The sequence below is a fragment of the Ovis canadensis genome, chromosome 2 (genome assembly GCF_042477335.2).
Source record: "Ovis canadensis isolate MfBH-ARS-UI-01 breed Bighorn chromosome 2, ARS-UI_OviCan_v2, whole genome shotgun sequence".
NCBI classification, from domain to species: domain Eukaryota; kingdom Metazoa; phylum Chordata; class Mammalia; order Artiodactyla; family Bovidae; genus Ovis; species Ovis canadensis.
Window position 1 is genome coordinate 156,043,113 of NC_091246.1, and position 15,908 is coordinate 156,059,020.

At 44.5% G+C, this 15,908-nt stretch overlaps 1 protein-coding gene across 7 annotated transcripts in view; it reads right to left on the reverse strand.

Annotated features, from left to right (window-relative positions):
* The window catches only part of TANC1 (tetratricopeptide repeat, ankyrin repeat and coiled-coil containing 1), a 244,374-nt gene that overhangs the window by 178,649 nt on the left and 49,817 nt on the right, over window positions 1-15,908 (reverse strand). For all 7 annotated transcript variants that reach the window (XM_069577403.1, XM_069577399.1, XM_069577397.1 and 4 more), the window contains exon 2: window positions 6,164-6,273. The gene's annotated coding sequence lies outside the window, so the exon portion shown is untranslated. The remainder of the gene's footprint in view (window positions 1-6,163; window positions 6,274-15,908) is intronic.

Here is a 15,908-nt window from a genome sequence, read left to right on the forward strand (position 1 = left end):
TGAGCTAAACCGGAGGCATTCAAACCGAACCCAACAGCAAAAGATACATTAACTAAGTTCTGAATTGCAGGATAATTCCTATGCATGGAGATTACAAACATTATTTTTAGGAGTCAGATAAAACTTTAATCAAACCTATAAAGTTCAAGCACACTTGAAGTTATGTGACATGCCATATATGAACATCAGATTTTTTTCCTCTAAAACACAGTGAAAGGTTCAATTAAAGCCCTTAACTCTGCAGGGAAGCCTTTGATCACAGATTCTGTCACCACCTCTCAACACACACAGACAGTATGAAACATATCTCAGACCTAAGGAACAAAATCAGTATTGTGAAGTGGTGTGTACACCACACATACATATGCACAGAGATCTCACTCTTTCAAGTCGGGGGCCGGGGTGGGGGGGGACAGGGAAATGAGTTGCAGAAACTACAGCTTCCAAACTGAAAAGGTTCCTTAGACACAGTACATGAACACAGCTATCAAATTATGTTCCAAATATAAGTGTGTGGTCCCAATGCCTTCTTTAAGGAAAAACAGCCTCATTAGAACCTGGTGGAAAACAGGAACAATTTTCTTGAATGACTCTGAATTAAAGACAGTGGTTATGAAACTGTTTTAGATGAAACGAAGATGTTGCACAGATGTTTTAAGCTGTCACGGTCTTACTAAAACATCTTTCTGCCACAGCAAAATATGAGTCTGCAACAGAGCTAGATATAAAGTAATAAATATCTGTCCCTTGTCTTTATGTAATCCAACTTCCCAAGCTGACTCCCTTCTGCCTCCTCAGAAACCTAATAAAGCCCATATTTCAATGTACTGATAATTCACTGAAAACCACAAAGCCATTCATCTCCAATTCAGACTTAGGTTATGACTTTTTTTGCAATTATCTCTTCTTATCAATACTGTAAATCTGTAACAAACAAAAGGCCTTTACTCCACAAATCCAACAGACCACCATAAAAATAACAGCCAAGGTGGGGACACAAATGCACCCCATAGTAAGTACGCTTACGCCTTTCACTGTGAAGAATCTGGCTTAGTCCTCACGACGAGGAGGAGGTTGGAACTGTAATTGTGCTCTCTGACAGATAAAGAAATTTAAGAGTCAAAGAAACTTCAAAGCCTGCCCCAAGCCACACTTTCCCTCTTTTTAAAAACAATTTTAATTGGAGGATAATTGCTTTACAATATTGTCTTGGTTTCTGCCATACATAAACATGAATTGGCCACAGGTTTACATATGTCCCTTCCCTTGTGAGCCTCCCTCCCACCTCAAGGCCCATCCCACCCCTCTAGGTTGTCACAGAGCACTGGATTTGAGCTCCCTGCGTCATACAGCCAATTTCCGCTTATCTATTTTACATATATTAATGTATATATTTCAATGCTACTCTCTCAATTCATCCCACACTTTCCTTCTCAACATAGCACTCCTTGGAGGAAAGAACACTAGACCCTCACTTTTGGTACCCTGAGCCTTGGATCCCAAGATTAAATGATGCATGAAACCAGCCTCTGTTGCACAGCATGGGGCCTAAAGATAGGACATATAAAACTAATTGTTTCTGTGGAATTTAGAAACCATTCAACTTTCACTAAAGCAGACCCTCCCCTTAGAGAAACTTGTTACCAAAAAGGAGAACTATGATGGAAAAGAAAGAACATTTCCTTCTTGGAACAGGGCAAAAGGAGAGACCTATAGGGAAACAAAATACAGAACTGTCTGTGCCAGGACTGCGTCCAAGTCCATCCTCGCAAGATCAGTTAAACAGAACAATAAACCTCATTAGAACTCTGCTTTAATTCACCTGCCTAGTCTTAAATATGTAGGTTTCATAGATGATATCTTCATCTACTCCAAAACAGTTACATTTAGAACTATTAATAATAGCAAAAATCAGATCTACAGATACTATCCTCATTATCAAGGTTTTTACTTGGGTCTTTTCTGCCCTTACTACTTTAAGCACATGAATGATTCAATCAACATGATCAGAGGTCCAGAAGAGTTCATATTTTCACATGTTGTTATTTATAACCTAAAAAGGAGAGGCTCCTCTGAGCTAGCCAGTTATCAACTTCCACAACTTCTTCAGTTCTTCCAGAGTTTCTTAAAAATGTCACTGACTTTTAAAGCACCTTCCCATAAAAACCCTTCGAGGGTAAGGAGCATGACCCCACCGTCCTAAGCTCGGGCTACCTAGCCAATACGCAGCTAATAAAAAAAATCAGGGGTTGAACCCAGATAAAGCCACAGAAGACACAGACCATGGTTTTTCCATTTAAGGGTCTTGTCTTTATCACCTACTATGTTTAAAAAAAAAAATACACACACATACATATATGGTGATACACAAATTTGGAAAAGTCCCTGATGCTGGGAAAGACTGAGGGCAGAAGAAGAGGGCGACAGGATGAGACGGGTGGACGGCATCACTGACTCAAAGGACATAAGTTTGAGCAAACTCCAGGTGATAGTGAAGGATGGGGGAGCCTGGCGTGCTGCCGCCCACGGGGTCACAAAGAGTCAGACACAACTTAGCAACTGAACAACAACACAATTTTGAGTAAAACCCAGTTCCTGCCCTGAACACAGCCAACCTATTCACCAGACAGAAATCTAAATGTGTGGCGTCATGGGAACAGAACAAGTCAGAGCAGCACGATGATGAAGGTTTTGGAGCCACGGAGACCAATCCATAGGTTTAAAATCCCCAAACCCTAACTCTGCTATGCTTCACCCTCCTGTGATCCTGGGCCTGAAACTTAAACTCTCTAAATCTTAGAATCCTCATTTGTAACAGAGATGGCATACCACAAAGTGACTGTAAGAACTAAACACAATGTGCCAAGTGCCTAGAACTATGCCCAGCAAGAGATACATATTACATAGATGGCTGTGATGCCCTCATGTTATTCCATCTGCTTATATCGGCCCAACTACAACTTGTAAAGCCCAATTAAATGTCGGTGGAATGGGCTTTCCTTTTCTCTGTTTAGGATATTAAAATGATAGGGCTTTATCGCCAATAACAATTCGGAGCTGACTGAGGGAGGGTGAAGGATGAGTCACACATTTCTGCCTTGAATAGTGCCGATGGCACAGCGGGAAAAGCAGACAGAAGCCTGGGGGTGAGGGGACCTGGGGAGGTGGAGAGTGGAGAGCAGGCAACAATTAGGAGGGAAATGAGTTCAGTCTGGATATCTCAAAAGTACATATGAGTCATCCCAGTAGAAATGTCCAAAAGATTGTTCGAGACAAGGGTGAACTTGGAGAAAGACCTGAGGGTCATTAGCATGTGGGTGGTGGCTAAAGCCGTTGAAATATAGAAGTCACCCAAAGAGGCTTAGCAGACTGGAAGCAAACCACCAAGGATGCAAGCCCAGGGAATGTGCACACTCACCGGCAGGCACAGTAGGACCTGGGAAGAAACGAAAGGAGAAAAGTAGGAAAAATGCAAAGGAATCCAAAGGAAAAAGTTTCGAACGAGGAATGGGAGTAATCAGTAGGTCAAGAGCTACAGAAAAGTCACGTCACAAGTCCTCTTAAAGGCCATCTGTAACCTTAGCAGCAGGTTCCGTGACGGTGAGGTGATGGAAACCAGATGACAGGCCATCGGTAAGATCTCTGCCTAAATGGTGAAATTCTTTGATTTCAAAATAGAAACTCACTGTTCTCCAAACCCACCAAAACATTAAAACCTCAAACAACAGGTTACAAGGTGTTTTTTTTTTCTACCAGAGAAGGAAATTTGCAAAAGAGACCCAGTTAAAAACCACAAAAGCCATTTAACATGATCTTTGCTATTAAGCTCCTATCTATTTCCTTGAAGTTGGTCCTCAGAGAGAGAAAAGAAAAATTAGCTTAATTCTCTACCACCCAAAAACTGGAGGAGGGAAAAAAGGGTCTAACTTACCAGATAAATTTCCTGTCCAATAATTCTAAGGGCAATGCATATAAACTGCTGTTTCAACATTACCTTGAGAAATCTGTTGCCACAAGTCGGGAGAGACTTCGGTTTCAATATGCAAATCCCTGCATACTTGGGTAAAATTCCATTTAAGCAGAGTCCCACCTGGATTTCTAAATAAGCCTGAGCTCTTGTTAAATGTAGTAGATTGTTCCTCAACATCATTTTCCTCGTTCTTTGTATACTTATAACTGTAGAAAGTGCTTTCCTAGGCAATTTTAAATAAAAGTTATAAAATGGTTCTATGATGCAAATTATAGCACTACAAGGGACTGTTTGGCTTGGCAGTATAAACTGGTAAAACTAGTTAGCAGACTTCAAAAATTATTCCCCCAAAACATCTGCTCAAGCTAGAAAGAGGTTTCTGTTTTTTTTTAAGTCTACTCCACATACAAGAATTTATACACCATCACCTCTTAAGAAGCTTAAAGCACGCGCACACGTGCGCACACACACACGCATACACATAGATGGCAATTGAACAACGACAAATCTAAGTTGTGTCCAACTCTTGCGGCCCCATGGGCTACAGCCCACCAGACTGCTCTGTCCATGGGATTTTCCAGGCAAGAATACTGGAGTGGGTTGCCATTTCCTCTTCCAGAGGATCTTCCCAACCCAGGAATCGAACCCACATCTCCTAAACAGGTGGGTTCTTTATAACTGAGCCACCAGGGAAGTCAAGAGAAGTAGGTAGGTAGGTAGATATACACACAGCAGGGACACTCTCTCCATCCCCCTATTTCCAGTTCAGTAGGCCTAGGGGGAGTCCTAGTATCTTAATTTTTAAAACCTCAAGGGAAATTATAATGTGTTCTCCCCTGACATGCTCCTGTTGAGAAGCTTTTATGTTTTGGCAGGATCCGCCAAAGCAAGGGGGGCGGGCAGGGGGGATGGCAACCGTCCACTGCTTCATGGACGAGCAAGACATGGCTGGAAAGTGACTGCAGAATATGAAGTCCTGCGAGCAAGCCACGCTGGACAGATGGCAGAGTGCACCTGCACATCACACGGACGTCTCAAGAACACGCCGAGGCCGGAGGCAGCTTTAACCTTGACCCCGCCTCCTAGGGAAGAGTGTTTCCAGCACCCACAGAGAAAAGATCCAGGGCAGAGCCTTCATTCCCCGAGTCAACAGTTCTGTCCTGGGCCTCCTGGGGACTTCTGCTCCACAGCCTCAACTGAGAGCATCAGAGCATGAATAACAACAGTCGTCCAAGCTGTGCCCACTCAGGATGGGACTGGAGACTCCGTTCTCAGCCAATTCTCTCTCCTTAAAGGAAAGAGGGAATATTTGAGTCCTACTACATGCTACACACTGGAGACAGCAAATACAAAGGAAAAGATGTACAGAACAAAAATCTTACCCATCAGGAACCTCCAGTCTCACCAAACACCTTGCGTTAGGTACTTTTGCTTCACGATTTACATGTAAGATGGCAGTACAGGAAAACCACAGTCCAGGAGATGTTTAGCAACGTGTTTAAAGTTCTGAAGGCCACAAGAAGCCTCCCTGAAACCCAGGAGGGAAGTAACTCCAAACAGGTTAACAAGACAGCATGTAGAGCAGATGAGAGATGGACCCCAAGCTATTGCAACTGGCATGGCCCTAAAAAGGCAGCCTGGGAAGACGTCTGGGTAAGGTAGGTGTAAACGTCCCTTTATTTGTCTCCTGGTAACTATGGGGAAGTTTATATTAATTATTAAACTTCAAAAGCTTTTCACAAGAATTGGGGAAAAGAAACATGATAAAGAATAAACAACACAATATATTCATCTACTGAATCGTTCTGTCGTACCCCTGAAACTAATGCTACATGTCAACTACATCTCAATTTTAAAAATACATCAAAAACAGACAGCAGGCTGACACCATTAAAGATCTAAAGATTTTTATCAGTTATGCTGATACAATATTTTTGGTGCCCCCCCCACCAGACCCTGAAATGGGCACTAAAAAAGGTTAGAAAGATTTTTAAAGAATGTTATCAACACTTCCCTATTACTAAGAGTTCTTTGACATAGTAATTAAGTCATGGATTTCTTTTTTCAATTCGTCTTAAATTTCTTTGAATAAAAAACCAATTAACCTTCAAAAGCCACAGAATTTTTCAGAAAATAACATATTGTGGAAAACTTGGCCTGTAGAAGTACAGCTTTTCCCTGGGTCTCACTCACCTTGCCTCACCCCAGGCTCCACTTGCTGGCAACAGAGAGCAGCTGTCTCACTCGGGGGGCACCCCAAAAGTTCCTCTGGATCAGGCGACTACACCAAGACAAGACGAGAACTGAAAAAAGAAAAACCAGTCAGTACACTCGTCCTATGACACCAGAAGCACAGAGTTTATAAAACCAGCTACAACCAGAAATTCAGAAAAAGCCATGATGGACGGGAAAAGCCATCAGTATATACACACTTTAAACAGGGGAACAAGGGTGATGGGCTGGCAAACCAAGAAAACGCGTTCCTCCTCCTGACAACCTCTGCCCAGGCTGACCAGGGACTGTCACTGAAAGCCCTGTCCTGAGCAAGGTACTGCAGTATCCAAACTACCTTCTCTAGCTTGGGTTTTCTTTTCGGCTGATACTAATGAGTCTGTAGCCCAACACACGCGTGTCAAAGGTTTCAGACAATGAGCCCAGAGCCTTGCCAAGGCACTCAGGGTGCTGAAGTTCTCCAGAATATTTTCTTCCCATACTTCCCGCCTCGCTCCTCACAGGTCCGGGCTCTCTACACGACTCACTGTTTCCCAACACACCGCCCAATCTCACACCTTTGCTCTCCCTGTTCCCTCATCCGGAGACACCGCCCCCACTCCGGAGATTAGTCATCCTCCAAACACAGCTCAAGTACCCGCTGCATGCCCGGCCTACCCGCACAGCCCCTTGCCTCTGCACACAAAGCCCCCTGCAGGCACCTGTGTCCTAGCGCTTGCTTCCCTCAGCCTTGACCGCCGCCCCTCCTCCCCAGCTGGCCCCTCCACCACCCTCCTGTTCTCACAAGGAGAGGCACATGCCAAGGCGTGTTTGTTTCTTGAAGGATTTCCAACAAGAGGTTCTCTGTGACTGACTCGGAGTCCATTTCCCTGGGAAATATTTTTCTTACTGCTACTCTGGTCCCGGAAGATGTTCTTTTTCAAGAGTGCTATCCAAGCTCCAACACACCGACAACCGGGCTCTTGCCCAAGTCAGTCCCCTCGCAGCAAGGCTGCCGGGCTTCATTGCCAAAGAGGATGGATCATGCGTAGTCACACTGGGGCCGACGAAACCACCTTGGCAGGGCCCCGGAGAGTAATAGGTTTGTGCATGCAAAGGCGGGGCAGAGGCCTCTTTTCCCCGTTAAGTCTGTTTGATGAGGAGCTCTATAAGACACGCCACGCTTCCACCCCCCCCTCCCCCATCACAACCCACTTGAACTTCAGAGATGAAAATGGAGCACGGGAGCTCTTTCTGGGAGGAAACCAGGGCCGGAGGCAGGGGACAAGCCCGATGCTCCCCACCTCCACCTCAGAGAGCTGAGATCTCATTCAAGCAGAACATGGAGGAGAAACCTACCCGGTCCAGGTGGTCCCCTGACATCAAATCTCACCTCACATTCAGCAATAGCCCCCAAAGCTGCCCAGGCTTCTGAGCGACCCCTGGGTTCTGCTTCCCTAGGTTGCTGACCTCGCTGGGAGCACTGACGCATTCACTGTAGCAGAGCACCAGCTGGTGAACCACAGCTCAAATGTCCGAGGCATCCTCCTAGGGTTCACCCGTAAGGGAATCACCTGCCTCTTTGCCGAGAGTCTGGCAACCAGGGAAGGAGTCCATCTCACGCCCGCTGCAAGGACTTCAGCCAGCCTCTTCGCACAAAACACCTCAGCAGCAGAGGCAGGCATCTCAACAGTCCCAACCACAACTGCCAGACAAGTATAAAAGAATATCCACCACAGCTGCCCATGGTCGCACAGACCCTCCGCCCAGAGCAACCACGGACAAGTGTGCACTCTCACCACTAACAGGTGGTGATACACCTCGTGCTCTCTCTCTGGCCTCTTCGCCACTCACAGCAACCCATTTACTACTTCTGTGATGGCAGGGGGCGGGCAGTCCTTTCTGAGTTTAAGATGACAAACAGAGCTCTGTAAATTACAGAGGTCCCAAAGGGGAGGCAACCTTCTGCAAGAAGGACTGTCCCTACAGCCCGATTTGTGGTGATGCGATCACAGAGTCTAGATTCTGCATTTGGTCCTACATAGGTTTTAAGGGCCACATTCAGTAATTACAGAAAGGAAAAAGGGAGGTGGAGACCAGAGGAACTGAGTGGTGTTTGAGGAGTTACTTATAACTACGGTTAGATCACTCATCCACCAGACTCAGAAGAGAAACTATGTCTCGATTTTCAATTGTCCTTTAAAAATCTATGTTAGTCAAGGAAAAAGTAGACCTTTTTACTTTTTATATTTTCTTGTTTTAGCCTTCCTCCACTAAAACTTCCAAGGTGGCACTAATGGTAAAGAAACCGCCTGCCAATGCAGGGGACATGAGAGATGTGGGTTCATTCCCGGGGTCAGGAAGATCCCCTGGAGAAGGAAATGGCAACGCACTCCAGTATTCTTGCCTGGAAAATCCTATGGTCAGAGGAGCCTGGCAGGTTACAGCCCATGGGGTCACAAAGAGTCGGGCACGACTGAGGCAACTTAGCACGACCACTGCAACGGCTCCATTCATTTCCAGCATGCAGTCCAATATTTGGGCCCAAGCAAGTTTTGAAAAACAAGCATTTTGCTATATAATATTCTCATGTAAACTGCAAAAGAAGACAAAGTAAACTTATTGAAGGAACTTTTTATGCAACCTAAAATACAGGAGTTTAGAGACCAGGTGGGTGATGACATTCAACTGCCAAATCACTAGCTTTTTATTTTCATGGATCTAATTTCCAATTGGCTCCTAAAAGTAAAATTTTTTAAAGCCTTTCGAAAGGAATTATTAGGGTTTACCTCCTGGCCCTCATTCTGTTTCAAAGATAAACAGAGAGACTTTAAAGTGGTTTATCCAACAGAAATAAGCTTTTTTTCTCTTAAGCATCCTTCCCAAAACCCAGCACCGGGCATCCTCAGACCACAAAACAAAGGTGAGGGAATGTTTGCCACCCACAGTGTGTGGCCAGTGATCCCGTGTAGCAGTCCACGGCCTCCGGTGACACTGGGTCCCACTGCACTGAATACTGCTCCTCAGAGTGTGAGGCCCAGAGAGGGCGACCAGCGAGATGAAGCCCACAACCTTCACCGGGTCACACCCCACTGTATCTGAGAGCTCACGCAGCACAGTGGAAAACACCACCACAGAAATCATGAAGCCAGTGAGAGAAAGCTCTTGTTTTTGTTTTGCTTCATTTTGGATGCTGGTGCTTAATAGAAAGCAGGCTTAAACAAAGGCAAGAAAATAGGAAGAAGGAAAACTCTGGAGACTCAGCATGCATCTGGGACCTGAGCTGCAACAGGCATTATATAAAACTACTTGCTTCCATTTCAAATCTTGCAGTTTCCATTTTCCTTAACACAGGTTGACTACTAGTATCATTAAACTGTCCACTGAGGCGATTTAGATCCTTCACCACCCATCAGAATCTCCTGAGGAGCTTTAAAAATTCTAATGCCCAAAAGATTTAGAACAGAACCTCTAGGGACCCAAATGTGGTTACTTTTTAAAGCTGACCAGCTGATTCTAATGCAAAGCCAAGACTTGGAACTTCTGCGCTAACCTATCCTCAGGGTCTTTTTTTTTCTGTCTTGGCAGTTGGGGAGCAGCAAATATTCACACCCAAAACAAAGGGAGTGGGAGGAGAGACACAAATTAACAGGTAGAGAGCCGAAGGGAGCTGGAGTGAGTGACACTGCGCAGGGGCTGATCGCTAGGGAGAAACACAAATTAACAGGTAAGAGAGCGGAAGGAGGCTGGAGTGAGTGACACTGCGCAGGGGCTGATTGCTGGGGTGGGTGCAAGGTGGGGCCTGGGGGTGCACACTCCCAGAGGAAGGACATGGGTGGGGAAACCCAGGTCATTCCCTAAGTAAGGCCTGGATGGCCCTCGTCATGGAGTTGATAAAAGAACAATTCAAAGCTCATCTGTAAAGAACATTCTGGTGTCAAGTGTTTGCTATGTGAGAAGCGATTATTATATCAATGGTTTTCAGATGTGAAGAACTGTATTTATCATTGTGATTTCTCTTGGTTCTTCTAGTAATAGTACTAACAGATTTTTTTTAACTGATAACCCATATTTTCTTGCTCACTAAATCTGACAAGCACACACTCATTATAGGCTAACTGTCTGGAGTTACAATGTCCAAAGATCAAAGCTTTCCTAGGCTCATAAGAGAGCTGACTCCAAACCTGATTTCAATTACCATCACGATGTTCTCAGATGTGACAGCATGTGGATAAGAGAGAGAAGCTGGTATCTAGGAAGGTGAGGACTGCAAGAGCAGTCTCCAGCTGAGAGCTAATTCCATCCTCACTTCCATGTTCCTTAGTTCACAGGGCTACCTGCTCTCTACCTGTCCTGTAAAAGAGGGACAAAAAGCAGGCTGTTCAGCTGGGTACCTCCTTTCCAATTTCAGTCTCTCATGGAGGAATTAATCAGTTTTACTTTATCCATCCTTTACCAGTGCTGCCCAAAGTAAATTATGGTGCAGGCCACCTGTACCAGATACGCTGGGCCATTTCTAGACACCCCCAGACAGCATAAGAAGGCAATCAAAATACCTGGAGTACAGCCCACGAGTCTGCTTTTTAATCAACCATACAGACACAACAGCCTGTGGACCCATCATAAACTCACCAACTCCTCCTTGGAAGTGGGTTTATCAGATGTGCTGCTAAACCCCTCCATAACCTCTGCTACTTCCTACCTGGGCTTTCATTAACTCACCCTCCCTCTTGGTCTCTCAAGGTATCTGGTCTCCTCAAAGTACACTACATGGCCTTTCATTCAAATACCTCTTGGCCCTCAGCACTGCTGGCTCCAAGCTCCTGACTCATGTCACGCCTCTCTGAACTCACATCAGATGCAAAACTTCTCCAGCATTTTCAGCTGTGGAGTTCCGATCTGTTAGCTCTCTTCCTCTCAACTAAACCTCAAGCTTCTTGAAGGCAGGGTTCACATCATCCTTCTCAGTCTTCCACAGGGCAGAGTATATCTTGGGTTTCCAGGGCAGTGGCTGACTAACAGACCAAGCTCCTGCTTCAGCCTCAGGTTTTCCTCCATTCACCTTCTTCTTTTCTCCCTGAGAAAACTTTTTGATCTCTCCTTTCCATAAAGATTGTTTCACGCAAGGGTGGGAGAAAAATTAACATGCTACTGGAGAAAGAGTGAGGAGGGGCAAAAGAAATAAGCCAGCAACCTCAACTCTCCAGCCAACAGCTAGAAACCAAGAAGATCTATTTAGTCTTTGAAGCTGCCAAAATCACTAACTAAATTCATGTACAATTTAGAAGAGAACTTCCCAATTTCTCCTCATTTTTACTCAACACCTCTTTTCCCAGGCACTCCCTGAGAGCTAGGTTTACTCCTTTTTTTAGATAAAATACTAACAGGAGGGAAACATTTGTTTTCCCCGGTCACCATAAATTAAGAAACTGGAGGGTGACTGCTAGATCAAGGCACAGCGAACAGTCCTGAGAAATGATTACAGGCAGTTACAGATGAAATTGGCTCTCAGTCCCTCAAGAAGTCCAAGAACACCTAAACAAAGCGTTTCAATACAGCACCAGTAGGCTCTGAGAGATCACCCCAGGCACGAAGTAAGGGTTATTTCCTTCTGGGGGATGGTGTCTCCAGTCACTACCTTCAGCAGAGAAGATGCCCACAGTGAGTGACCTCAGGGGCTAAGAATCAAGTGTTATCAGAAACAGCAATGGGCACCGTGTCCTACTGCAATGCGATGTCCCTATGTCTGTCCCAAACCAGCGACCACCCAGACAGACTTTCAAAGGCAAGCACATAACCCTCAGCGTGGCCGTTCTGATGGGGAACCTTTCTTCTGGCTATGCCCACACCTGCCATATGCTCATTGCTTTACATCTATCTTTTCTTATGCTATTTATGAGTAAAGCTGCTCTCCGGATCATAAACTTCCTTGAGCAGAGGGACTGCACCTTTGTATGAACACCATGCCCCCTCATCTCTGCATCTCACAGCTGATATCTACTAACCCTACCCAGACGCCCTCTAGCCAGCTGATCTTAAGGAAGGAGGTATTTAAATGAGTGTTTTAAAGTAGGCTGAAGATTTCTATAGTCTTTAAAGATACTGATTTTCATGCTTTCTGATAGCATTTTTAAAAACACAGGTTTACCTTAGGGTCCTGTGATCAGTGAGACAAGCCTCAATTTATCTTCCTATCTAGTCTGTACAGGACAGAGTGCTAAGTCACCTCAGTTGTGTCCAACTTTGTGCGACCCTATGGACTGTAGCCAGCTGTCCGTGTAAGCCCTCTGTCCATGGAATTCTTCAGGCAAGAATACTGGAGTGGGTTGCCATTTAGAGCCCAGGCATAAATTCTGGGCCAAACTGCATGCAACCATCTGAAACTGCAAAGGTTAGGGTGAGTTTATCCTTGACCTAAAGGAAAGCTAACCTCCAGTGGCTTCAATCGTACATCTATTCGGAACTAATTGTTGGATAATTTCATATTTATATCTTGATAAGTAGCAGCATTCAAGTAACAATTTGCTTTAGTAAAGAGAGTAATGAATCTAACTGGTAGTTCTATAATCATAAGGTTATGATTTATACTTGGCTCAAGGATTTTTTTTCTGTAAACTGAGTTAGAAACTCTTTTTCCACCTTCACAAAAGTAACTCTCAGTATTGTTTCAAGTTCATTGTTTAACATGCCACTTACACTCCAAGACCTGTCCATTTACAAGCAGGCTACCATGAGTCACCAGGTACTGAAACCTTATCTCATCACGTCTGAGCTGTGCAGGCCTTCCAGGCCAGGCCTGTGCTTCTAGCTTCCACAGCCCGTCCTTCCTTCCCCACAGCTGAAGCCTCTTGACCCATGCCCCCACCCGCCCCTCCCTGGCTCCATCCAGCAGGAATTTCTAGAACAGATTCAAACAGCTTGAGCCAAGTTGTTCTTGCTGCTTAACCAACCCTGACCTTGCTGTGTCTAACAACAGGGCTTCTCTCTCCTGCATTCCACAGGCCTGGGTCACCCTCTCGTTCAGTTCTGATAACAGCCTGAGCCCCTAGCCAGATAACCTGTAGGTCCCTGGGCTCTGAGATGCTGCGTAGTACTTGATCATCTTCCAGGGTACTGGCGGTCTAAGCTGAACCCACTGGGCTGCAGCTACTTAACTTATCTGAATCTCAACATATCAGAAATGAAAACCTCATCAACTAAAACATCAACAAAGCAAGAGAAAATGTGGGATAAATCTTTTCCTTGAGCATTCAACACCCCCACGCTGTGGGTGCTGAAGTCAGAGGACTTCTTATAAACCACTTCAAAGCTAACACCCATGGCTACTGAATGTGCAAGCGTGCGCACCCAGTCGTGTCCAACTCTTTGCAACCCCAAGGATTGTAGCCCACCAGGCTGCTCTGTCCATGGAATTTCCCAGGCAAGAATACTGGAGGGGCGTGCCATTTCCTTCTCAAGGGGATCTTCCTGACCCAAGGATCAAACCCAGGTATCTTGTGTCTCCTGCATTGACAGGCAGGTTCTTTACTAGCTGAGCCATGGAGAAAGCCAGCTACTGAATATAAAATATGAGAATAACTAGATAATTATTCTCTGCTAGAAATCAAATCATCTTCTAATATCTCATTAACAAAGCTAAGTTTATAAGTACATTTTTATCCATAGCCTTAAAAAAAAAACCTCAGACATTAAAAACTGGCTGGCTAAACTCTTTCACTTCAAAATAACTTGAAAAACAGCAACCTTCATTTTCTGGTCAAAGCTTATTTTTGCAACACCTATCATTTTCTACAGAATTCTACCATTTTCTGCTTTCTACCACTATTCTGCAGAAAGACTTTTCCCTCTTGGCTTTCTATCTTTGCTTTTTGATCTTGTTAACAATCCTGAAAATTCCAACCTTGCAATTTTTTCAGTCCTGGGAAGGAAAAACACACAGTCATTTAAAAACCAAAAGCAGTGTCAACACTTCCTCAATGACATAGCTGCTGTGAGAGACCAGTGAATAAAAGTCTGAGTTTTTCTGTTGTTGGGTTTCTTGGTTTGCTTTTACTGGTGGGGGGGGGGCGGGTGTTGGGCTGGGGGCTGGGGGGTGGGATAATGACTTCTCTCAAAATAATTCTCAGAGTTATTAAGCACATGGTCAGAAACAGTATGGCATTAGCGTAAAGCTAAAAGTACTATGATAAAGTTCTGTAATAAAGCACAGAAAATATACATGAACAAAAAAAAAAAGGTTTCTCAAGGACTCCAGACAGGAGAGAACCCACTCTGTGTGCCAGGCATTACCTGCCACACAAGTTCTTTAAGGTATTACAAACCTTTAAAGAAAAAAAGAGGCATGTGATCCAGCAAGCCCACTTCTGAGTTTTTATCCAAAAGAACTGAAATCAGGATCTCAAAGAGCTATCTGCACTCCCACATCCACTATAGCCTGATTCACAATCACTAAGACTGGAAGCACCCTAAATGTCCATCAGCAGATGAATAGACAAAGAAAATGTGACATATCCATACAATAGAGTATTATTCAGCCTTAGAAAAAGAAAATCCTGTCATATGCTACCACATAGATGAAACTTGAGGACATTAAGCTTGCTTGATGAAATAAGCCAACCTCAGGAGAACAAATACTGCATGATTCTAACTCACATGAGGTGTCTAAAGCAGTCAGGGTCCTAGACGCAGAAAGGAGAATATGGTGGTTGCCAGGGGCTGGGGCAAGCATCGTGCGGGGACAGGGAGAGAAGAAGGGAAACGGAGCACTGCGGTTCAAGCCTCAGTGATTTAAGGTGAAAAAGTTATACGGATCTGCTATACATTATGCTTAGAGCTAACAATAGTGTACTGTGCACTTAAATTTTAACTTTTAAGTCTTTTTTTAAAACCACAGTTTTTTAACAGTGAGGAAACAGGCTCAGGAATTCAGATTATGCTGGCTTCAAAGTTCCCATCCCTTCTACTGCTTCATACAGCCTACTTGCAGGCAAAGTATAAACAATGTAGATAAGCATATAATTATGGGCTAAAGTGCAGGGTAGCAGGAAAGGAGAGGGGACAGGGAAGCAAAGAAGACTGAAGTCACTGAGGAAAGCCTCAAAGTAAAGGGCAACCTAGGCCGACCCCTGAAAGTGAAGCTGAGCCCATGGGGACTGCAACAAGCCTGACATCTGAGTACAGACATTGGGCTGCTCCGAGCAAGAAGGCATGTGAGAAAACTGCTTTCAATGGCTACAAGGGTAGCAATATACAGAACAAACTTCACACTTTCAACTCATGAACAAACACAGGGAGCTATAAACTGAAGCAAAACCAAAGGAACTGGTCAGAGGACCTTATGCCATTTATAATCTAGCCCTCCCAGTTTGGAGTGCTTGCCAAATCCTGGAAAAGGCCTTGCTATAGGAGAAGCGAGCAACAGGATAAGATGGTTGGATGGCATCACTGACTCAATGAACATGAGTCTGAGCAAACTCAGGGAGATAGTGAAGAACAGGGAAGCCTGGTGTGTTGCAGTTCATGGGGTCAGAGTCGGATACAACTTAGCGATTGAAAAACATTGACAAGTATTATAAACAGTTACAGGGCACGGCCCTCCACTAGGTTCAGTATGAGTTAAAACAATCAAAAATAAGACAAGGTATACAACACTACTAAACAAAAGAATAAAAACGTGGCTTTAGAGTAATGCCCCAATTACACAACATTCCTAAAAAAGTGGGCTGAG